General features: G+C 43.8%; 1 protein-coding gene across 1 annotated transcript in view; it reads right to left on the minus strand.

The window, feature by feature from the left end:
* Positions 1 to 24,658, minus strand: part of FRY (FRY microtubule binding protein) — a 512,138-nt gene that overhangs the window by 370,730 nt on the left and 116,750 nt on the right. The window contains exon 2 of the mRNA XM_062194404.1: positions 21,535 to 21,707. The gene's annotated coding sequence lies outside the window, so the exon portion shown is untranslated. The remainder of the gene's footprint in view (positions 1 to 21,534; positions 21,708 to 24,658) is intronic.

The raw sequence follows: 24,658 nt of genomic DNA on the forward strand, positions 1-24,658 counted from the left end.
ATACTATGGGACTCGGCAAACTCAGGGTGGTCTTGTTGCCCCTGCTACAGTCCTCTGGAAGACTGTGAGCCACAACACCCGGGTTGTCCCTGAACAACCTCTGTCCTCCATGGGCCTTGGGCTAAAGGGGTCACTAAGCCTGTTCAGATAAATACAGCCCTGTTTCTAACAAGAGAAATCCTCTTAAGACTGGAGAAATATGAGCCTTATCCCTTACTAATGAGTGTACCAAAGTTTTAACTGCCATAGCTTCCAAGAAGTGTGCAACCCTTGCTCAGTAAGATGGTCTGGGCAACTAACTGGATGACGGGGCGGGGGCGGGGGGGTTTAACTCCAGTCACAATGCCATCTTTCCAGGGCCCTATTTAGAATCAGGTTCACTGGATGTATAAAGGAGGAAGAAAACAAAGTCTCTGGACTCCAGCTGTCTGCTGCAGAGGATGAGTCTTGTTTGATCACAGAGTTCTTCCAAAACGGCCTGAAGGTCCCCTCCCACAGAATCAAATCATGACGATGCGAAGAACACATTCCCAAGCCAACCCCAAATCCAATGCACCAGTGCCTGACGTTTTAGCAATAATTTCAGATGGTTCTCACGTGCCTTCATGATGACAGTGGGCCTAAAGAACAGGCTCACGGGCTGGCGTTGTGGCATAGTGGGCCATGCCACCACTTGCAACGCCGGTATCACCTACTGGAGTGTGGTTCAAGTCCTGGTTCTTCCACTTCTGATTGCAGCTTCCTGCTAATGTGCCTGGGAAGGCAGCAGAAGATGACCCGAGTGCTTGGGCCTCTGCCACCCATTAGGAGACCAGGAAGGAGTTCCTGGCTCCTTGCTCCAGCCTGACCCAGACAGTTTTGGGGAGTGAACCAGTAGATTAGAACACCTTTCACTCTCTGTATGTAGTTCTTCCTTTCAAATAAATAAATAAACCTTAAAAAACAAACAAGGGAAAAAAACATGTAAGTTGGTCCTTCAGTTTTGCTAAGCTCCTTGAAAAGTTTTGGATGTGCAACGACAGGTCTGGAAAAGAACTTTGGAGTAGAAGCTGAGAAGAGTGAGACTGCTCTGCATGGTAGAGGTTAAAGAAAGCAAAATTCTGCAGACATCATGGCACAAAGGAATTTTAAAGGATAAATGGGGCTGGTGCTGCGGCTCACTAGGCTAATCCTCCGCCTTGCAGCGCCGGCACACCGGGTTCTAGTCCCAGTTGGGGCGCCGGATTCTGTCCCGGTTGCCCTCTTCCAGTCCAGCTCTCTGCTGTGGCCCGGGAGTGCAATGAAGGACGGCCCAAGTGCTTGGGCCCTGCACCCGTATGGAAGACCAGGAGGAAGCACCTGGCTCCTGGCTTTGGATCAGCGCAGCGCACAGGCCGTAGCGGCCATTTTGGGGGTGAATCAATGGAAGGAAGACCTTTCTCTCTGTCTCCCCCCTCTCACTGTCTGTAACTTTACCTGTCAAAAAAAAAAAAAAAAAAAAAAAAAGGATAAATGATAGAAGAAAAGGAGCAAAGAGCCACACGATGGCCAGAGCTTGCAAACTGGTGTCGCTGAGACAGTTTGTCAAGAACAGGGACTCCTTGTGCCGAATGAACGTCTAAGCCCTGATTCTTCTTGTCTTTCCACATGTCCAGTAGAACCTGCCACACACACAGAGGCTTTCGCAGGTAAGTTTCTGTTTGTGGAAATCGAGGAAGGGGGTTGAACTTCATTTGTGAAGCCATATAGTAGAGAATAGACAAAAAGAGATGACACTGAAAAAAAAATCCATAAACCACCAAAAAGACAAACAAAACATGAGCAGGAGCAGGGACTGCATGAAGCACAAGGGCACATGTCTCTGAAAATTAGAAATCCTGGGGTTGAGCCTGAGGCTTTCTACAGATATCAAATGGAAGCCTGACCAATCTTGATGTAAACTGTAAGAGTAAAGTGCTCCCAGGGGATGTGCAGGTTCTATGCGGTCACATGAGTTTCTTTTCTTCTATTACTTGATAACCCCACAAACACCTTTTGGGACCTTTAAATCATATATGTAGAAATCAGCTGTTTCTCATTGATATTTGCTTTGAGCTCTTCTCAGATACCTTCCCCAGACTTGCAGTGAGACACCTTTTAAAAGGAGGATCCCCAAACATAATAGGGTGACATCATTAGTCTGGGACTAAATGGAGCCCTGACAACTTACAAAAGTGAACCTGCTTTCTCCCAAATGGCTAAAGAATGCACTTTCCAATGAAAGAGGAAGACCCCTAGTAGCTCCAAAGCCCATGTATGACAGGTCTCCGTCTCCCTTCATTTTCCCTATCCTAAGGGGGCTTGTTCACTGATTCTTAATTAGGAATGTGGTTAGGATCTGTGTGGGAAAATGATACACCTTTTGTTCAGTTACTAAAATACATGGGGCTTTTGGTTGTAACTTTTGAATACGATAAAGGAAGACTTTAGAGAACATTTAGTGAAAGAGAACTTGAACCTTTGAACCTGTGAATTCTAAGAATTCTCACCCTGTCTCAAGTTTGCTCTCTTAACATTTAGCAGATGATTTTCCACATGCCTTGGTTTCTTCATTGTGATAAGGGAACAATAACAAATCTCTCTCCGTGAGGACCAGGAACGCCTGCAGATCCTTACCTTTCTTTTTTTGTTTGTTTGTTTGTTTTTATCCTAACCTTCTCTCTCTCTCTCTCTTTTTAACTTTTATTTAATGAATATAAATTTCCAAAGTACAGCTTATGGATTACAATGGCTCCCTCCCCCATAACTTCCCTCCCACCCGCAACCCTCCCCTTTCCCGCTCCCTCTCCCATTCCATTCACATCAAGATTCATTTTCAATTCTATTTATATACAGAAGATCAGTTTAGCATATATTAAGTAAAGATTTCAACAGTTTGCACCCACATAGAAACACAGAATGAAAAATACTGTTTGGGTACTAGTTATAGCATTAAATCACAATGTATAGCACATTAAGGACTGAGATCCTACATGAGGAGTAAGTGCACAGTGACTCCTGTTGTTGACTTAACAATTTGACACTCTTGTTTATGGCTTCAGTAATCTCCCTGGGCTCCAGTCATGAGTTGCCAGGGCTATGGAAGCCTTTTGAGTTCACCGACTCTTATCATATTTATACAAGGTCATAGTCAAAGTGGAAGTTCTCTCCTCCCTTCAGAGAAAGGTACCTCCTTCTTTGATGACCTGTTCTTTCCACTGGGATCTCACTCGTGGAAATCTTTCATTTAGGTCATTTTTTTTCTTTTCCATGGTATCTTGGCTTTCCATGCCTGCAATACTCTCATGGGCTTTTCTGCCGGATCCAAATGCCTTAAGGGCTGATTCTGAGGCCAGAGTGCTGTTAAGGACATCCGCCATTCTATGAGTCTGCTGTGCATCCCGCTTCCCATGTTGGCTCGTTCTGTCCCTTTTTTGTTCTATTGGTTAGTATTTTCAGACACTAGTCTTGTTTATGGATCCCTTTGATTCTTAGTCCTATCATTATGGTCAATTGTGAACTGAAATTGGCAGATCCTTATCTTTCACAGAGGACAAACCCCTAGGTCGCGAGGAAACGTTTATGTAGCACCCAGGCTTCTCCTGCATCATCTCTCTGAGGACAAGCCTGTTTTCTGTGCATTTCCTAGAGGTACAGTTATCTTGAACTAAAATTCCCCCTTTAGGGGTGGGTGTTTGGCACAGCAGTGAAGATACTGCTTGGACTCTGACATTCCATATTGGGGTGCCTGGGTGTAGGTCCCAGCTCTGTTTCCAAGTCAGGTTTCACACTGATGCACATCCTAGGATGTGGTTCAAGTATCTGGGTTCCTAGCACCCAAGTTTCCTGGCTCCTGTCTTTGACCTGCCCAGCCCTCGCTGTTGCAGGCACTTAGGGAGTGAACTAGTTGTTGGATACGAGATTTGCTCACTCTCTCTCTCCCCCTCTCCCTCCCTCCCTCCCTTTCAAATACATAAAATAATAATTTTTTTTTTGACAGGCAGAGTGGACAGTGAGAGAGAGAGACAGAGAGAAAGGTCTTCCTTTTGCCGTTGATTCACCCTCCAATGGCCGCCGCGGCCGGCGCACCGTGCTGATCTGAAGCCAGGAGCCAGGTGCTTCTCCTGGTCTCCCATGGGGTGCAGGGCCCAAGCACTCGGGCCATCCTCCACTGCCTTCCCGGGCCACAGCAGAGAGCTGGCCTGGAAGAGCGGCCACTGGGACAGAATCCAGCACCCTGACCAGGACTAGAACCCGGTGTGCCGGCGCCGCAGGCGGAGGATTAGCCTATTGAGCTGTGGTGCCGGCCAAAATAATAAATTTTTACAAAGTTACATTAAACTAAGAGGTTCCCTCTCTCTCATTTGATGGCTATCTGCATGCAGCACAGAACCAGGCTATCTCTTAAGGATGGACTGCAGAACAGAGCCAGCTGAGGTCCAGACTCGGTTCATCCCCCAGTGTCTCCTCCACCATGACTGACAGGCACTTCTTAAAACTTCCAACCCCTGCCTGCCCACCAGCCTGCCCTCACAGTGTCTAGTGCACAATGGTGGACATGCAGGTGTTTTAAAAACACAGGTTGATGCGTGGATCGCTGGCCTCTAGGAAGCACAAGGATGGAGTAGGCATTATTTTCTCCTCACTTTGCAGCTCCCAGATATGATACAGAGATTCTTAAACTAGGTGTCTATGATGAACTCATGCATGTTCTGGAACATGCAAATCAGAAGATCCTCCATGTAAGCTGGCTGGGAAAGTCTGTATTTCTCTTTAAAAATTTTTACATTATCTGAAAGAAAGAAAGATGGAGAGAGAGGCAGATACAGGCACACAGAAAGAACTGCCATCCACTGATTCACTCTTTTAATGGCCCCAACAGCAGAGTAAAGGCAGGAACCAGGAATTCAATTCAGGACTACCACCGGAGTGGCAGGAACCTGACTCCTTGAGCCATCACCTGCCGCCTCCCAGAGCACACGGCAGCAGAAGCTGGAATCAGGAGTTAGAGCTGGGAATAAAATGCAGGTACTCAGATGTGGGACACGGGCGTCTTAACCCTAGGTAAAGTGCCTGGCCCTGGGCTGTCTGTTGAGCTGCAGAACGAGCACATTGTGTCTGATGCTCGCTAAGGTTCTGTTCAGATCCACAGTCTGTCGATTCTTTGATTTCCCATTATACTCACTTCCAGGTGCATTGTTTTTCTTGTTTTGATTCGACAGCTCAAGCACCAGGCACTTTCTGAAGTTTGAGTATGGGAAACAGTAAATCCCCATGACTCAGAGGCATTTCTGTATGAGCAATAATTAGAAGGAAAAATAAGAACGAAACTTTTGAGAAAATTCTAGAAGTTTTCCAAGATACTCTACCATTAATTCAAGCAACAACGATGAGGACAAAAACTGAGATAAATCACGGATGTCCAGACTTGGCTGGCAAGGTCCGAGTTTGAAGAATCCAAGGGACTTTTAAAGAAAGTGTAAAGTTCTCCCTATTTGCCCAACAAAGCAATAAAAATATCCTAAAAGTACAGTATACTTCCAGCCCAATCATATTCCTTTTTTGTTTTGTTTTCTTTTTTTTTTTTGACAGGCAGAGTAGACAGTGAGAGAGAGAGAGAGAGAGAAAGGTCTTCCTTTTACCGTTGGTTCACCCTCCAATGGCTGCTGCGGCCGGCGCGCTGCAGCCAGCGAACCACACCGATCTGAAGCCAGGAGCCAGGTGCTTCCTCCTGGTCTCCCATAGGGTGCAGGGCCCAAGCACTTGGGCCATCCTCCACTGCCTTCCCGGGCCACAGCAGAGAGCTGGACTGGAAGAGGGGCAGCCGGGACAGAATCTGGCGCCCCGACGGGGACTAGAACCCAGGGTGCCGGCGCCGCAGGCGGAGGATTAGCCTAGTGAGCCGCGGCGCCGTCTCCAATCATATTCCTTAAATGCTGACTGGAAAAACATTGCCACCTTGGATGGAGTTAATGGCATTTCAAACATTAAACCTTTTATTTAAAGTCCCAAGCTGCACCACAGTTTTATTATGCAGCATTTAAGGAGATGTTCTGTGCCACTCGACTCAGCCATGAGTGTCAGACAGCAATGTGGTATGCTGAGATTCTAATTACAGAGTAGCAGACCAGGAGTTTGTCAACAATCTCCTCTGGGTACGGGCAGAACTCCAGTGAGGTGACTAATATGTATTTTGTGAATACCTTTTACATATTAGTCTGTTTAAAATGTTTATTGATTCCAAATTTCCACATTTAAAAGAAATGAAACCAGAAATATACCATACTACTATAGCACCTGGAAGAATATGGTACATTCCATAAAACTTTTTAAATTTTAATTTAAAGGCAGAGAGAACTCTTTCTGCTGGTCTATTTCCCAAATGCCTGCAATAGCTGGGTTTGGGCCAGGCCAAAGCCAGGAGCCTAGAATTCATTCCCACTCTCCTACATGGGTGGCAGAGACCCAGTACTTGAGCCGTCACCTGCTGCCTCCCAGTATGTGCATCAGCAGGAAGCTGGGGTGGAGACAAAGAGGACTCCAACCAAGCACTCCATCCAATATGGAATGTGGGCATCCCACACAAATGTCTAACCACTGTACCGAATACACACCCTGATAGAGTTTTGAGCCAATTTTTCATCTCCTTCCATACAGGGTATTTTCAAACATAATGCAACCAACATGCAATGCTGGGCTTCTGTTTGAACAGCAAAACTTCATATATTGGCAGTGTCTACCTGTGCTGCCCAGGTATACAAGGTGCAGACTATGCTAGAGAAGTCTGCCAAAGAGAGATACAAGGATGACACGATAGCACTTACTGTCCCCTCTATCTTCCCCACCCTACTTTGGAGGCACCTACAGAACCTCCAAAGGCAGCAGTGGATAGAGACACATATACTAGGAGACTTCAAAAAATTCGTAGAAAATGTATGTATTATGAAACAAAAGCTAGGCATATATTTCAATCTTTCTGGCACCAAAATAAACTTATATTTTTTATTTTTTCAAGAACTTTTAAAATAGCCTTTTATAATTCATACTTCTTGTTTTGGGGGAAAATGAAACTAACCCTTTATTCTTCCTATACCACTCCATTCAATTTTGTGTTAACTAATTATTGGTTTTCTTTTAGAAATGTATTTACTTATTTCATTTGACAGAGAAAGATTTTGTGTTTGCTGCTTCACACCCTTAGATGCCTACAATGGCCAGTTCTGGGCCAGGCTGAAGCAAGGAACCTGGAGCTCAACCTGAGTCTTCCGCTTGGTTGGCAGGGATCCAACTTGAGCTATCACTGCTGCCTTCCAGGGTGATACTAGCAAGAAGCTAGAATTGAAGGCAGAGGCAGGACTTGAACCTAAGCACTCTAACATGGGATGTGGGCATCCTAAGTGGTGTCTTAACCAGTGCACCAAATGCCTGTGCCAGTTATTTCAAATATTTGGAAATTTGGTCAAGAATGGTCAAGAAAAGGGCCACCGTTGTGGCCCAGTGGGTTGTCACCACTTGCAACATCAGCACCCCAGATCAGAAAGCTGGTTGAGTCCTAGCTGCTCTGCTTCCCAGCCAGCTCCCTGCCAATGGGCCTGGGAAGGCAGTGGAGGGTGGTCAGGTGCTTAGGCTCCTGCACTTAGGTGGGAGACTCAGCTGGAGTTCCAGGCTGTTGGCTTCGCCTGGCCTAGACCTGGTCGTTGCAGCCATTTGGGGTTCGCTCAGTCTCTTGTCCTCCCTCTTTCAGATAAATAAATAAATACACCATAAAAATGAATGGTTGAGAACTTTGAAGTTTTCCAAGTTTGTAAGAGGGAGCAATAATTTACCAGAGCAGCAGCAATCCAGTCATGTTCATGCTTCCTCCTTTTGAACCCCTGGGTGTCTTTCTGAGAACTTCTCCCTTTCTCACAGGCCAGCACCAAACCCTGTTTCCTATTGGCATGTGGCTTGCTTGTCTGTGTCCATAAACTTTCAGGACAAAACCACCTCATGTACGTGCTGCTGCAGGAGGTACCTGGGGATTTGAGTCCCATGTGGTGGGGTTCCTGTCGCTAGATGGACACATTTCCTGGACTCTGTCTTTGCCGCCTTCCATCTCTCCTTTCAGTACAGATTTTGTGTTTACACTTTAGGTTGCCTCTGAAGGGAAACCATCCTGGGTCATACCCCTTCCTTCTGTCCACCTGTTTGCATGTGTGGGAGTGTTTGGTGTGGCAATCAGAAAGTGATTTATTGTCAATAAAATGGCTTCTATCATTACTGTAAATACCAAGCACACAGACTTCAGTCACCTGCTTTTTTGTGGAAGAACTTGGATACATTTGAAACAGCAGAGCTCATTCTAATTTTGCAAAATTTAAGTCAATATGAAAGGCTATAACTGGGATATTTAGTGCAACAAAACTGAAACTACACTGCCTTTGGTTTAAATTATCACATAGTGATTTATGGCATCCTTTTAAAAAGTAATTATATTTCGACAGTATTTCTTTTGAGACACTGCACAGACTGCTACTTATTTTGGATGGGTCTGCTTCAATAATAAAAGAAAACATGCAGCTAGAATTCAGCCTGTTTCTGAATCACACAGCTCCTGCATCGCATCCAGTACCAGGGATGGTAATTATTAACTTTTCTTAATTCAGCATTTCTCGATTTCATAGCTTTACTTGTGCTGTTTTCATTTTTAAGGACTTGAAATGCCTCTCATCCATCCAACTTAGTCTAACCAACTCTAACAGGCATTGCTACCATCTTAAAAAACCTGTAAAGGGGCTGAGAGAGAGGCCTACTGTTTGGCCCTGTGGAGTGAGCAGGGGTAGAATGATGACCTAGAGATGGGTGGTCTGGCCCATGTATTCTCCTGTCTTGGATTTTGTGGTTATGAGTGGGGGCCACAAACAAGTTTGTATACAATGGAGCTCCAATCAAGGCACCACCAGGAGAGAACACACAAGTTGTTTTTCTGCCAGGAGTTTTGAGGGTGGGAGAGGGTGGGTGTGGGAGAGGCACTGAATGGCAGGGGGCGCTGTGGGAGCCTGATAGCTAGAGTTGCTTCCTGCTTCCTACTTGCAAAACATGGAAGATTCTAGGAATAACCTAGATCTTTAGGGATACTTTCTGATTCTTTTAAGTCAGTAATTCTCAACCAGAGAACATCAAGAGCATGCAGCAAAAGTGTGCATTCTAACAATGCAGTTAGAAGCCTGGCCCCAGCCTGCACTTAGAAAAATCAAACCTCCAGGGCCAGTGCCTGGGGATTCTGGAGAAGCTCCTGCGGTGACTGGGATGTGCACAGTTACCAAGGATCTTCCTAGAAGACTGGAAACCCTTCCCAGAACTGGGTCCCGGGGAAGGACATTCAAATAAAGACCCTTTCCTACTTAGCCGTTTTTAGTAGGTTTAGAAGAGGCAGAGTTGACAAAGAATAAACAATAGCCCCTATCCCAACAAAGAACCCCTGGGAAGGAGGACAGTTAAAGCCCCTGGACTTGCTTTTGAGGAAATGCTTCATTGCCCATTAGGACTTCTTGGAGGCAGTAATGTGGTGTCAGTGTGGCCATTAGCTGATGCCAGAGAGGCATGGATGCCCAAATTCATGCATTCTGCTCTCCTAGTAAAAATTATATAGGAAAACAGATGGCTATGTTCAATGTTGATATTGGGCATTTTGCATGCAATAGATCCTCAAGAAGATAGCTGAGATTCGTTGAATAGATGAAGTCTTCCTCAGGTATACCTGCCATTTAGCCTTGGGTACATATTTTGATAACTTCAGATCTAAAGAAATGCTTTTTTAAGTTGTATCCTTTTTTTTATCATAAAAATTAATTCCTTCAAAACTTTGTCCAGGATTAATTACTAATTATTTCTTTTTTTTAAATAAAGAATAATTTATTTATTCTAAAGTCAGAGTTACACATAGAGAGAAGGAAAGGCAGAGAGAGAGGTCTTCCATCTGCTGGTTCACTCCCCAATTATTTGCAATGGCTAGAGCTGCACCAATCTCAAGATAAGAGCCAGGAACTTCCTCTGGGTCTCTCAGGTGGGTGCAGGGGCCCAAGGTCTTGGGCCATCTTCTGCTGCTTTCCCAGGCCACAGTGGAGAGCTGGGTTGGAAGTGGAGCAGCAGGGACCTGAACGATGCCCATATGGGATGCCGGCACTGCAGGCAATGGCTTTACCTGCTAGGCCACAGCGCTGGCCCCCATTACTCATTAATTTCATTTTTAAGCTTCAGATTTCAGTCTTTCACAAGTATCAGCATGGAAGAAAAGTTATTTGATAGTGGAGGGAACACCATCAGTAAATCTGAACCAATGACAGAAGCACACACCATCCATGTGGTTCCTCCATCTACGTGCTTTGAGCTCCTGAGAAGTTCGAAGATATACTTGGTGATCGCTTGTTCAGAAGAAAAGGATTAACTTCATTTAGGATGGAAATTCTAAGAATTAAAATCATGACTGAGAGCCAGCGTTGTGGCATAGCGGGTAACACCACTGCCTGCGATGCAGGTATCCTATAGGGCTCCACTTCCAATCCAGCTCCCTGCTAATGGCCTGGGAAAAACAGTGGAAGACAGTTCAAGTGTTTAGGCCCCTGCCACCCATGTGGGGGACCCATATGAGGTTCCTGACTCCTGGCTTTGGCCTGATACAGTGCTAGCCATTGCAGCCTTCTGGGGAATAAACCAGAGGATGGACGATCTCTATTCTTTGATTCTCCTTCTCTCTTTGTAACTCTGACTTTAAAAATAAATATGAATGTTTTTCTAGATCTGAGAAGAATTTCAGGTATTTTGATTGGTATCACATTGAATCTGTAGATTGCTTTTGGAAGAACGGACATTTTGATCACATTGATTCTTCCAATCCATGAACATGGAAGATTTTTTCCATTTTTTTTGTATCTTCTTCTATTTCTTTCTTTAATGTTTTGTAATTCTCATCTCAGGAGACCTTGAATAGCTAAAGCAATCTTATACAACAAAAACAAAGTGGAGGCATCACAATACCAGGTTTCAAGACATCCTACAGGGCAGTTATAATGGAACAGAATAGAAACTCCAGACATCAATCCAAGCATCTGCAACCAACTTATACTTGACCAAGGAGCTAAAACCAATCCCAGGAGCAAGGACAGTCTCTTCAACAAATGGTGCCGAGAAAACTGGATTTCCACATGCAGAATAAAGCAGAACCCCTACCTTACACCTTACACAAAAATCCATTCAAAATGGATTAAAGATCTGAATCTATGACCTGATACCATCGAATTACTAGAGAACATTGGGGAAACCCTGCAAGACATTGGCAAAGGCAAAGAGTTCTTAGAAAAGACACCAAAGGTACAGGCAATCAGAGCCAAAATTAACAAATGGGATTACATCAAATTGAGAAGCTTCTGTACTGCAAAAGAAACACTCAGGAAAGTAAAGAGACAACTGACAGAATGGGAGAAATTATTTGCAAACAATGTGACCGATAAAGGATTAATTAGCAGAATATATAAAGAAACCAAGAAACTCCACAACAACAAAACAAACAACGCAGTTAAGAAATAGGCCATTGGCACTGTGGCACAGTGGTTTAAAGCCCTGGCCTGAAGCGCTAGCATCCCATATGGACACCAGTTCTAGTCCCAGCTGCTCTTCTTCCGATCCAGCTCTCTGCTGTGGACTGGGCTGGGATAGCAGTAGAGGATGGCCCAAGTCCTTGGGCCCCTGCACACACATGGGAAACCCGGAAGAAGCTCCTGGCTCCTTGCTTCGATCGGCACAGTTCAGGCCATTGCGGCCATCTGGGGAGTGAACCAGCAGATGGAAGATCTTTCTCTCTGTCTCTACCTCTCTCTGTAACTCTGTCTTTCAAATAAATAAAATAAATATATATTAAAAAAGAAATGGGCCAAGGACTTAAATAGACATTTTTCAAAAGAGGAAATCCAAATAGCCAACAGACACATGAAAAAATGCTCAGGATCACTAGCCATCAGGGAAATGCAAATCAAAACCACAATGAGGTTTCACCTCACCCCAGTTAGAATGGCTTTTATACAGAAATCAACAAACAACAAATGCTGGCAAGGATGTGGGGGAAAAAGGTATCCTAATCCACTGGTGGTGGGAATGTAAAACTGGTAAAACCACTATGGAAATCAGTTTGAAGTTACCTCAGAAATCTGAATATAGATCTATCATATGACCCAGCCATCCCACTCCTGGGAATTTACCCAAGGGAAATGAAATCGCAGATAAGAGGTATCTGCACCCCTATGTTTACTGCAGCTCAATTCAGAATAGCTAAGACATGGAATCAACCCAAATGCCCATCAACTGAAGACTGGATAAATAAATTGTGGGATATGTATTCTATGGAATACTACACAGTGGTAAAAAAAATGAAATCCAGTCATTTGCAACAAAATGGATGAATCTGGAAAACATTATACTTAGTGAAATAAGCCAGTCCTAAAGGGACAAATACCATATGTTCTCCTTGATCTGTGATAACAAATAGAGCACCTAAAAGGAAATCTGTAAAAGTGAAATCAATACTTTGAGAAGCAATGACTTGAACAGCCCTTGTCTTCACTGTTGAGGAATTTTTTTTCTTAATGAAGAACGGGACTGGGAATGGGAGAGGGAGGAGAAGGTAGTGTTTTTTTTTTTAATTTGTTAAAGATTTATTTATTTATTTCAAAATACAAGTTGCACAGAGAGAGAAGGAGAGGCATACAAGGAGAGAGACAGACAGAGAAAGAGAGAGAAAGAAAGAGGGGTCTTCTCAAACTACAAAACAGAAGAATGGACGAAAAGGCTCCAATGTGGAGAGGAACCTATGCATGTAGATGAGAGCTTTTTTTCCAACATCAAAAAACTTGATCTCTCCCAAATCCACATCCAGGAAAACTCCTACGCGGTGAAGACTAGGGCTTGAAGGCTAGGGTATGATGGGAATAATCACTATATTCCTAAAGCTGAGATTTGTACTGATTAAATGAATGGCTTCTTTGGGAAAAAAAAAAAAAGAACTCCAGAACTTAAAAGAAATTTTAAAAAGAAAATAAATTAATCTTTTAAAATATTGTATTTTGTAAAGGGTGTTCACATTTATGTCAACTAAACCTGATAACCCATTTAATATGATTTTGTAAATTCCTACTCCCAAATTCATATTCTTCTAGATTATATAGAGGAGTAGAGGTACCACAATTAAATATTGCAGGTAAAATGTCTTTAGGTAGCTACTTTCCCCAAATTATTTGAAAAAAGAATGTGAAGTATGGCCATTTCTTATGTAACTGAGTAACTGGATAACCATTTTCCTCCCACACATTTTGTTTTTAAAGTACATTACCTATGGAGACAATGACAAGTGCTAAAAAAGTATTACTGAAGCATGTTGAATAAATATAAAATTATGTGAATGTAAAAATATTTTCATGGTCTAGATGTACATATATCTAAACTAGTACTTGAGGATTGGAGGGAGAAGCAGTGGGAGTTCCCAAGTCTAATGTAACCATGCATTAGCTATTGAGCAACAAATGGAAATGAACTGCTTTTAAGAAAACCTGTTTAAGGCACTTCTCAAAATACTTATATGGTAAGTCTCAGATTCATAATCATGTATTTTCTTTGTATGTCAAGGAGAAAAGCCTAAAGAGGGGCTATAAATCTAATATTTTATGCATATACTGAGTATACTATTGGTTCCTGTATTGTTTGTAAGTAATATATATATATATATAAATATATATAAATATTATAGCATTAGTATTTTAGTTTTCCCTTATAGTACTTACCAATGACCTCATTAAATTTGTTTTTATTTCTTTTAGAAAAGAAAATGAAGCAAAATAAAAATAAAACCCACCCTTTTAATAAACTTGTCTAAGGCATAAATGTTACTGTTTAAGTTATCAGGGTACTTCATTTGTTTTTGCATCAGTGTTTTTGATTAAGAAATGCCATAAATAACTAACTTTAAATCAAAATATTAAATGTTGACTTTCAGAACTTTTGAAGGGAGATGGCATTGTGGGACAGTGCGTTAAGCTGCCACCTGCAATGCTGGCATCCCTCATCAGGGTACTGGTTTGAATCCTGGCTGCTGTGCTTCTAGTCCGGCTCTCTGCTAATGCCCCTGAGAAAGCAGCAGAGAACGGTCCCAGTGCTTGGGCCCCCGTCACCCACAAAGGACACCTGGATGAAGTTTCGGGCTCCTGGATCTGGCCCAGCCCAGTCCTCACCACTGTGGCCACTGGGGGAGAAAACCAGCAGCTGGAAGATCTCTCTGTTTCTTCCTCCTTCTGTGTTTCAAATAAATAAAGTAAATCTCATTGAAAAAAAATTGAAGTCTAAAATGTCTTAATGCTTAAGCACATTAACTTAAGTGGTTAATTCATTTATAATGTCATATACAAGATGTTTTTTAAAAAATCACAGGAGGAAACCAATTATCTTCCTATTTCAAGTTTTTGTTCAAAGAGAAGCTTAAGGGCTGGATTTCCAAAAGCAAAGCTTTCAAAAAACAACTCGGCAAAAATATTAAACACAGTAAGGCTGTAACTACTTTTATTAAGCCCAGACATGACTGTTTCTAATACTGTACAATTTTCAAAGATTTCACATGACTACATTCTTAAGTGTAATGATTCACTTTGAAAAAAAAAAACAGATATTACAATGAAGAGTTTCCATGTCATTCTTTCTTACGAAAACATTAAAATTAATAGGTCTTTTAGTCGTGTCTCATTATATAGAATTTAAATTAGCAGATGGTCTGATTAGCAACTCTGGATAACTCTCTAGCTGTGAAGATTTGACAGTGTTACAATTTCACCTTCCCTACCCACCCATTAGAAGAAAAAGTACTGATTATGAAGAGCCACATCTGTAATAACACAGGCAGCCTCAGCCGTGTAGCATTTCATGATCACACATTCTCTTCTTTGGGCTTAACACAACCTTGAAATTGGCTCTTGCATTCCCATTTCACAGGTGAAGAAAAGGCTTCTGAAAAATGAGGTTCTGGGGCCAGTGCTGTGGCGCACCGGGTTAAAGCTCCAGTCTGAGGTGCTGGCATCCCAAATGGGAGCTGGTTCCAGTCCTGGCTGCTCCACTTGCCATCCAGCTCTTTGCTATGGCCTGGGAAAGCATGGAAGATGGCCCAAGTCCTTGGGCCCCTGCACCCATGTGGGAAGACCTGGAGGAAGCTCCTGGCTCCTGGCTTCGGATCAGTGCAGCTGCAGCCATTGAGGCCATCTAGGGAGTGAAGGGAGTGAACCGGCAATTGGAAGACCTTTCTTTCTCCTCTGCCTCTGCCTCTCTGTAACTCTGCTTTTCAAATACATAAATAAATCTTTTTTTTTTTTTTTTTTTTTTTTTTTTTTACAGGCAGAGTTAGACAGTGAGAGAGAGAGACAGAGAGAAAGGTCTTCATTCTGTTGGTTCATCCCCGCCAAATGGCCTCTACGGCCAGCGCCCTGCACTGATCCGAAGCCAGGAGCCAGGTGCTTCTCCTGCTCTCCCATGCGGGTGCAGGGCCCAAGGACTTGGGCCATCCTCCACTGCCCTCCCGGGCCACAGCAGAGAGCTGGCCTGGAAGAGGAGCAACCGGGACAGAACTGGCACCCCGACCGGGACTAGAACCTGGTGTGCCAGCGTCGCAGGCGGAGGATTACCCTAGTGAGCCGTGGCGCCGGCCTAAATAAATCTTAAAAAAAAAAAAAAATTCAGATTCTGACTTGACCCGGTTCCTTGTGTGGTAAAGACAGAGGACTGGAACCTGAACCCAGTTCTGAAGTAGATAGTGACTCTGAAATTCCTGAGATGAAGTCCCTTTGTGAGAGGAGAGGTTCAAAGCTTTGACCACAGAGCATGGTCTGCTTGGAAAGTGCCTGTTCAAGGAAGTTATAGGCGAGGGTGTGGCTGCTGGAGTGGCTGTGACACAATTCTTCTTGTATATCATCTTCTACCTTGCCTGACTACTTCCCCAGATGTAAAATGCTGTGGGCGGGTGTTCGGGAAATGCCCTGGTGTAAGAAATGCTCTTCCTGACATCACAAAGGATAACCATGAAGGGAGGACAACAGCACACAATGCCAGGCAGCACTGGCTTGGAGGTCCTAACCAGGTTCTCCACGGCCCTTGAAGGTACCATGGAGACATTACCGAACATGCTAATCCACAGGTTCCAGAACGACAGAGCTCTAACACAGAGCATGCCACAGCCTGAGCATCCTTTTTCTGAAATGCTTAGGATGAGGAGCGTTTCGGATTTCAGATGTTTTTGGATTTGGGAATTTTGCACACAGGTAATAAGGTATCTTGGGGAAGGGACCCAAGTCTAACACCAAATGAAGGTTAGCACATCTGCAATGGACTGCGAGCTCACATGAGGTTCAGTGTGGAGTTTTCCACTTACGGCAGCACATTCGTGCTCAAAAGTTCTGCATTTTGGATTTTTAGGTCAAGAATGCTCAAGCTGTGAGTGGGGAGGCATGTCCAACCACAGTGGCCATCACTGTGTCTATAAGAAGGCAGCTCTCAGGAGGGAACCCCGATGAGATCTCCACCCTCACCGTCCTGCAGCCTGTTCACCCACAGAGAAGCCAGAAAGCACCTCACTGCCACTAATCTTATGACTACCCACTATTTCCAACAAAAATCTATGCACACCCAGAAAACAGAACAAAGAAGTTTTACTTTTAAAATTCTCAAAATCCATGTAACTACAAAAACAACATAGTTTTAAATAATTAATTTTTAGATTGTAGACTTTCAAAGGAAAAAAAAAATACCTCGGCTTCGGTACAGAACTTGGACTTACAATGGTAAAATTAGCCCACCTGCTGGCTGGCTGTCATGTGAGTCCTGGCCCTCGTTCCCTACTCCTCTCACCCGGGAGCGGTCCCCTCACACTTGCCCGCTGTGATGGGCAGAACCTGGAACTGCCTGTTCCCTCCAAGCAGAAGGCTCCTTGCTTTTCACAACAGATGACTGTAAAATCGATAGGATATTTTAAGAACTAGCTGATTAAAGACACCAACTTTTTTGTTTGCTCAAAAGTGCTGAATGAACAGCTCACTTCACCTGGCATCCAGACCCCCTTTCTTCCAGGTTCAGATGAGATATGCTTTTTAACCTGCCCAGCTGTACCCAGCGGGTGCAGCACCTGTGAGCACTACTTCTCTATCTTCCCTGTGCTTTCACTAACTGAGCCAGGCCCACAGCTCCGGGTGCAGCTGATGGAGTTCTTGCAGAAGGAGGGAGACCCAGGCTCTTGATCTGCTATGACCCAGAGCTCAAGGCCTGGTCTCTTGAGATGCAAAGCTGTAGCCTCAGCCCAGTAGCTCACACAGCGTTCTATGGCTATGGATTCCTGAAGCAGAGAGAAAATGTTAGGGTTTTGTGTGTGTGTGTGTGTGTTCATATAAATAGGATTTTTTAATATATAGGATTTTTCTTTTTTCTTTTATTTATTTGAAAGGCAGAGTTAAAGAGAGAGGGAGAAAGACACAGAGAGAGATGCTCCATTCACTGGTTCACTCCCCAGATGGCCGCAACAGCCAGGGCTGGGCCAGGGTGAAGACAGGAGACCAGAGCTTCTTCTAGGTCTCCCCTGTAAGTGCAGGAGTCCAAGCACTTGGGCCATCTTTCACTGCTTTCCCAAGCACATTATCAGGGAACAGGATAGGAATTGGAGCAGCTGGGACTTGAACCTGCGTCCATTTGGGATGCTGGCATAGCAGGTGGTGGCTTACCCTGCTACACTGCAATGTTGGCGCCAATTTTCTTTTCTAAAAGTCATTGCTGTGGCCATGGGATTCATTCATTCCATTATTTTAGAAGTGTTTAGTAAGTTGTACAATATGCAAGGCAAAGAAAACTCTTTTTCATCAACTTAGATCAAAAACAGTTCTAATCCCAAGGCCTAGGTTCCTGGCATGTAGTAAAAATTTGAACATATTTTTCAACGAGTGAATGCCACCCTCCAAAAAATAGTGTATTTCTCCCCATATCAGGAGTTCATATTGTTATAAAAAATCAGTATAAAAATCAGTATAGAGACCTTCCCTTATGATAACCTCTACTTGCCAACTAATTCTTTCTTGGAACTAGAATCTAACAAGCCCTAACAGGACTGACATAGCTTCATAGCACATCGGCTAATTAGCCACCAGATGTTGACTGGACACTTACTCTGTGAGCTCCTCTCCTGGACAACTGATCATTCAAGAAAGTAGAAGACACAGTGCCTATCTGCACAGTTTCTAATGAACCTAAAGTTAATAATACAATGCAGCAAGGTGGCCAAAGAGGGAGCAGCAGAAGGAGAACCGAAGGAAGCCAGAGGAGGAAGGCTGGGTGACCAGTAGATGATGAAAGACTAGCATTGAGCCCTGCCATGTCCAGCTAGAGAATAGAAGAAATGGCAGAACAAAGATTCAGGGGTATGTGTGAGTGTGTGTGTGTGTGTGAGTGTGTGAGTATGTGTGTGTATATGTATGTGTTGAGTGGAGGCTGGCATGCACAGAGTCTGGGAGAGGGCTAACATACATACAACCCAAGAGTTAATTCCATTCAGCACAATTTGATTCAACTGGATAAATATTTATTGAGTGCATACTATGTGCCAGGCATTGTGATAGTGCTAGGTATACAATGGTCAACAACACTGATATGGTCCTGGGATCACTGGCTAGTGGGAGATACAGACAAGTAAACAGAGAATTACAATGCAATGTGATAAGTGCTGTGATAGGGAAAAGCCCAGGTGTTACAAGGACACAGAATCAGCAACCCAGATGTGGGAAGTCTTGGAAACTTCTTGGAAGAAAATTTGTCTAGCTGACACCTGAAACCCAAGTAGGAATTAGGTGACACTGCAGGTGGAGTATGCAGTATGGGAGAACAAGCATGAAGCGACACAAGGATGTGAAGTTGGCTGTTTATTGAAACATAAGAGGAAGGAAGGTAGGTATGGGGCTGGGGTGAAAGCAGTAGACATATTTTGCGTCTATTCTACTCACATTAAGAAGTTTGGACTTTATCCTAGGAGCAGAGCTAACCCTAAAGAATCTTAAGCAAGAGAATGAAACATACTTTTCCTTCAGTTATCTGCAGTGTGAGGAGGCCGAAATGGATCAGCACAAAAGGGTAACCTAGAGCTAGGTTCCTGAAGGCTTAACCTTGACACGGTAAAAGAACTGAATGGATAGTTCTTGAATGAATGATGAATGCATGATCAACCAATCAGCTCATCATTTAGACAGGACTGAACACGAGACTCGAGGTGGATAAAGTTGTCCATATTATGTGTAAGAGTCAGAGAGAAGACTGATCAGAACACCAGTGTGTGTCTAAGTTCCTCAGCTGAGGGATGGCAACAGCTGGCAAAGGAGCGTAGTGGGATAGAACAGAAACAGCTCTAATACTGGAGTCAAAAGATCCGAGTGTGGGCCCTGGCTTTGCTGTGCAGTAATTTCGAGATGCCCCTTAATTTCTCTGATCCTCAAGTCTCATGTTTATTATGCATGATTTTTATGTGCAACTGCCTAGCAACATAAAATGGGAGTGGTTATTAAAGTCTGAGCCTTTCTCCTCTCAGGTAGTGTGTTGGCACTGTGACAGGAGAGGTGGCCCAGTGGTGTTTCCAAGTCACCCACTGTACAAAGCAGTTGGCACAGCCTGCATGACAGTGGGGTCGTGATTCTATGGAAAGGGAATTTAGAATTCAAGTGTGTGATATTATTCAGACTGTGGGCAGGTTAATTCTCTAACTTGTCCACTGGTCAGTGGAGCACACACCTAGCTAGGCAGGTAGGGACATGGTTCAGATTAGAACTCAGCTCCCTGAAGTTCAACGCTCTTTTCACGATTCTACCTTGCCAAGTTATTTATGTGAACTCAAGATCTTGGAAAGCATAACACACAGATCCAGGTTAAGAGATCTGCTCACCACTGTGTCCCAGGGCCACATGACCTGACCGGAGAACTCAGCAGAACAGAACTGTGGCTGCAAGAGTGAGGTGTCCTCTTGGGATCTGGGGTTTGGAAAGGAGGAGAAGCCTCTGTGGTGTGTGGGATGGGACTGGTTCAGTGGTGGTTGAGAAAAGTGGATGAATTATGACCCATGTGGATTCAGATGTGTTAAGTCAAAGGATAAAAGAAGACAGCTAAAGAGCAGAAGGTGAAGAACAGCCTGGGAGAAAGCGCTAGAAGAAGTGCTGAAGACTCACCTCATCAGAAAGTGCTTCAGACCAAACTGTATCAGGAGAACTAGCCAGGCCTGAGCTGCCCAGTACCCTCAGGAGAGCAAAAAGAACAGGCAGAGAGTGGCTGGGCTTGTTAGGAACTTTGATACTTGAGTGCTTCTCGGTGCAGCATTTTGTTTTTATGACCTCCTACACTTCCTCCCACCCCTACCGATCCCCCCCCCACCCCCCCGCACTGCCCGCCCAATAAACTCACACCTGCTGGCCCATTCTATTGGACTTTGCTTGTCTTCTGAGAAAGAGTTTGATACCAGGCAACATCACTGGATCAACAGAAAAATCCACCAGAGTCACAACTTGCTTGAGAAATGTCATTTCTGTTTTGTGCCCCTGAGTCCCCTCTCTAAATCACCAGCCAGCTGTTTCCTAAAACAGCATAAGCAGTCAACTGTTAGGCGAGTCAGCATAACTTTTGTGACATAAAACTTGCCTGAATTAATTTTCCATTTTCTATTTTTATAGGCTTACCCCTGGGCAGTTGAGTCTAATCTCCCTTCCATTAACAAGCTCCAATCAATCAATCAATCAACCACAACAAAAAGGTCATTTGTAGGTTTTCCTGGAAATTCCAATGCAAACAGTATTGAAATCAAGTTGACTAAATAATTCAGACTCTCCAGGAATCACTTAGATAGCTCAATTAGGGTTTGCTGGCACAGGTATCTCACACACTCTGCTCTACACAGCTGTAATAATCCCGCATAGACATCTGAGGCAGACATCAGAGTCCTTTTATCAAGATCACAATCCATGTGTCTCCTGTTCTCTAATACGTTTCACCATGCACATGGTTTAATTGAGCCCTTTGCTACAAATGGTTTTCGGCTCTGATGCAAGACAGGAATTCGAAGCATGCATTGGAGTATTTAATGGTGTTAATTTCTGGCACACACAAACATCAGCTTCACTCAACAATCCAATAATCTTGCAAAATAAAACACGCCAGAGAATGAAATACAGAGCAGGATTCTTCAGGATTGCAAGCAAAACAGTTCCACACTCTTGCTGATGCTTCCAATTTACACAGATCCTTAAAGATGTCACAATCCATAAACAGAATAAAAAGGAAGTGCTAGGGTGCTTTTAGATTGAAGAACTCTCCTGTTGCACCTAAACATGCCTACTTGGCTCCTTTATCTCTCAAAGGTCTCCCAAGTTCATGTGAAATTCACATCTGACTGTAACAGATCTATAGCTCTCGCTTTGTTTTGTTTAGTTTGAACTGGACAACATAAACTGAAACAATTCCTACCTGGAAATATGGAGGGTCTCTTTTTGGGACGCCTCAGATGAACAGGTTCCAGATTCTTAATGTTTCTTTGAAGTCTTCCTCTAATGTCATTTCCTATGAGAAATTCAGGTGGCAGGCTACTCCGTCTCGATGATTTATAATCATTTGGAGATGAATTGAGTCTGTTCTTCGTTCTGGAATATAAATTGCTGTCATCAACTGCCATTGTAAGAGACACATGAGAGCCTCTGAGCAAAAGTCCCCAAAGCCGAAGGCAGTGGCAGCAGTAGCAGCAGCAACAGCAGCTACGGCCGCCACCTCCGCCCCGGACTCCAGCGTTCTCCTGCTTGACTCTGCACTTGTTCGGGAAGCTTAGCAAGTTGAGAGGCGTGGACTTGAACAGGTGTAGAATTACTAAGTAGCTCCTCCTTTCCACAGTTAATAGCTTGGGGAAAGAGAGATTGCAAAAAATAAAATAAAATAAATCATTAGGTGCAAAAGATGGGGGAATCTGAACAGATGAGACACCACCAGCTCATACTCTGGTGGTTAGTAAAACAGTGGTGTCACGAATGCGATGTGAAATATCTGTTTTATTGGTGCAACGCCAGAAAGTAAATACAACAACTCACTATTTAAGCATGAATGTCTATGCAAATTGCAAGACTTAGTGGCTTTTTTTTTTCTTACTGTTGTCCAAACTCTTAAGAGATTTTAAACAGTTTGGGAGGGAGAATTTTAACATTCCCTCATACCTCTAAGTTTCAAACTACATCCCTACCCAGAACAAACATCCTTCTTTGTTCAATTTCTCATTTGGTCTGCAGCCAGCTGGAAGTTGGCTGGAAGAGGGAGATGAGAGATGGCTGGTGATGACCCGGAAGGAACCGGTGTGGGTGTGTGTCAGGCAGCAGTGCCGGGAACCAGGACTGCTGGAACCCACCCCTTCCATCCTGTGCTCCACCTGGCTTCTCTGGAAGCTCACACTGTCTGGCCTGGGGAGGGGAGTCAGAGATCTAGCAAACACGCTGTGGCCAAACAAGTGCTGACAGCCTGGACTCAACCTATAAGAAGTCTGTGCTATCTTTGCATTAATTCTGCTTAGCTCTCAAGTGAAATAATGGTCAATAGATGTGACAGTCTGAGAAAAACCAGCATTTCTTCCTTAAACATTCCTATTTGACCCATGGCATATTTTCTCTCTTTTCCAGATTTTGTACTTTTCTATCAATTGTTCCCACCCCTCTTACTTTATTTACGTGGAAATGTTCTGCACTCTTTCCTTTAGCTGACTCTGCAGAAATCTTAACTCTATTATTTATCCTGCCCAGCTCTGCCCAGGGCTGCGTCTGTCACCAATGTCTGTTTCTCTTTCCCTCTCTCTCTCTCTCTCTCTCTCTCTCTCACACACACACACACACAAACACGTACATCCAGTGTTCTGTCTGGCTGCAGTGTGAGTCCAAAGACAAAGAAGATCAACCTGCTTTTTTCTTTACAGTGCTTGGGTTCGGAAGAGATAGACTGTGACAAAGGATTTAGGGGTTGTTTCGGAAATCACTGTTTACTTTGCCTTCCTGGATACCAGACAGGTTTCATTAGTCTTTAAAATGTAGGAACTGAGGGGCAGGCTTTTGACCTAGAACTTTAGCTGGTGGTCAAGCCACCTGTGCCGCACATCAACCCTCGGCTTCAGCTCGTGACTCCAGCTCCCTGCTAATACAGAGCAGGTGAAGCAGCAGGTGATGGCCCAAAGACCTGGGTCGCTGGAGCTGCAATGAGTTTCCCATTCCTGGCTGTGGCCAGCCCAGTCCAAGCCACTGCAGGCATTTATGGGGTAGACCAGCCAATGGAAGCTCTGTCCCTCCCTGTCTTTCTCTTAAATAAATAAAAACTAAACATAAATGTAGGAGTTGGGCCTCTGGACCTAATTGAGAACACACTTCCATGCAAATATACATCAATTTCTCTATTTTCCTTATGCCCTTTCGGGAACAGGTCTTCAAACAACAATAGACCTTTTTGAAATGAGAAGCATTTTTTAAAGTATATCCAGATTAGAGAAGCTACTATAATGCAGCAAGTATAATTATAATCCAACAATCATATTTACATAGCAGATCATTACAATACTTTTACCAATGCTGAGAACTATCTACGTCATTTTCCTCTTTATTCTGTCAGGTAGAAATGCACCATGAACTTCAACGTGTACATACTACTTTGGAAAGCCTGTGAGACTGCTTGAATCTCCCTTACTTTCATGAAAATATACTTCTGTCTTGTAAAGAAATGAAAGAGTAAAGCATTTTCAAAAGTGTGACAGAACGATTTCATAGAAGAGAACATACATTCCCACCAGCAAACCTCAAGAACGCTTTTTCATTTTGAAGTTCATAGCAAGGCAGAGTCCTAGGACACAAAAGATGGGATGCTAATGGGGAGACTTGTGGCTTTGGGCAGCGAGACGCTCCAGCTATTACGTGACTCTTTCTTAATGCACGGTATCATCACAGGCTACATAAGCCTGTATCTGAGAGAAAGGAGAAGTCTCTCAGGAAAGGTGTTATTATTACACGCAGTGCGCCCATATAATTTTGCCTTTGCTCTTACAAGGCTGGTGGAAGTACATGTGCTTCTGGAATGCAAGATCCTAACACCATCACTTACTGCCCCCTTTCCACTGGCCAGGTTCTGTGCTGAGCCTTGGGCATGGATTATCTCCTCTGAATCGCCTTGCTTTACACCCAGACACCGAGACGATCAGCTAGGAACGGGGGACAGAAGATTTGAAGACAGGTTTTATCTGACACCAAAGTTAGCTCAAGTTCATGTTTTCAATGACACTGCCATACAGTATTATTAAATGTGTCTGATGTCTAAAAGGAACTTCTCTACTCCCCCAAAACAACTCTTGGGTTTCAGCAGGCTTTCACTGCCTCAGCTGCAGGACCATGCAGCTATCCAACTCACTCAGGAGGCTGCCCCTTGTAACAGAGCTGAGGTCTGTGGAGCAAAAGTGAGAACAAGGCAAGAAAAAGAATTCACTTGGCCAGCACTGTGGTGTAGAAGGTTAAGCCTCCACCTGCAATGTTGGTATCCCAAATGCGCACCAGTTCAAGTCCCAGCTGCTCCACTTCTGATC

Source organism: Lepus europaeus, chromosome 6 (genome assembly GCF_033115175.1).
Source record: "Lepus europaeus isolate LE1 chromosome 6, mLepTim1.pri, whole genome shotgun sequence".
NCBI classification, from domain to species: domain Eukaryota; kingdom Metazoa; phylum Chordata; class Mammalia; order Lagomorpha; family Leporidae; genus Lepus; species Lepus europaeus.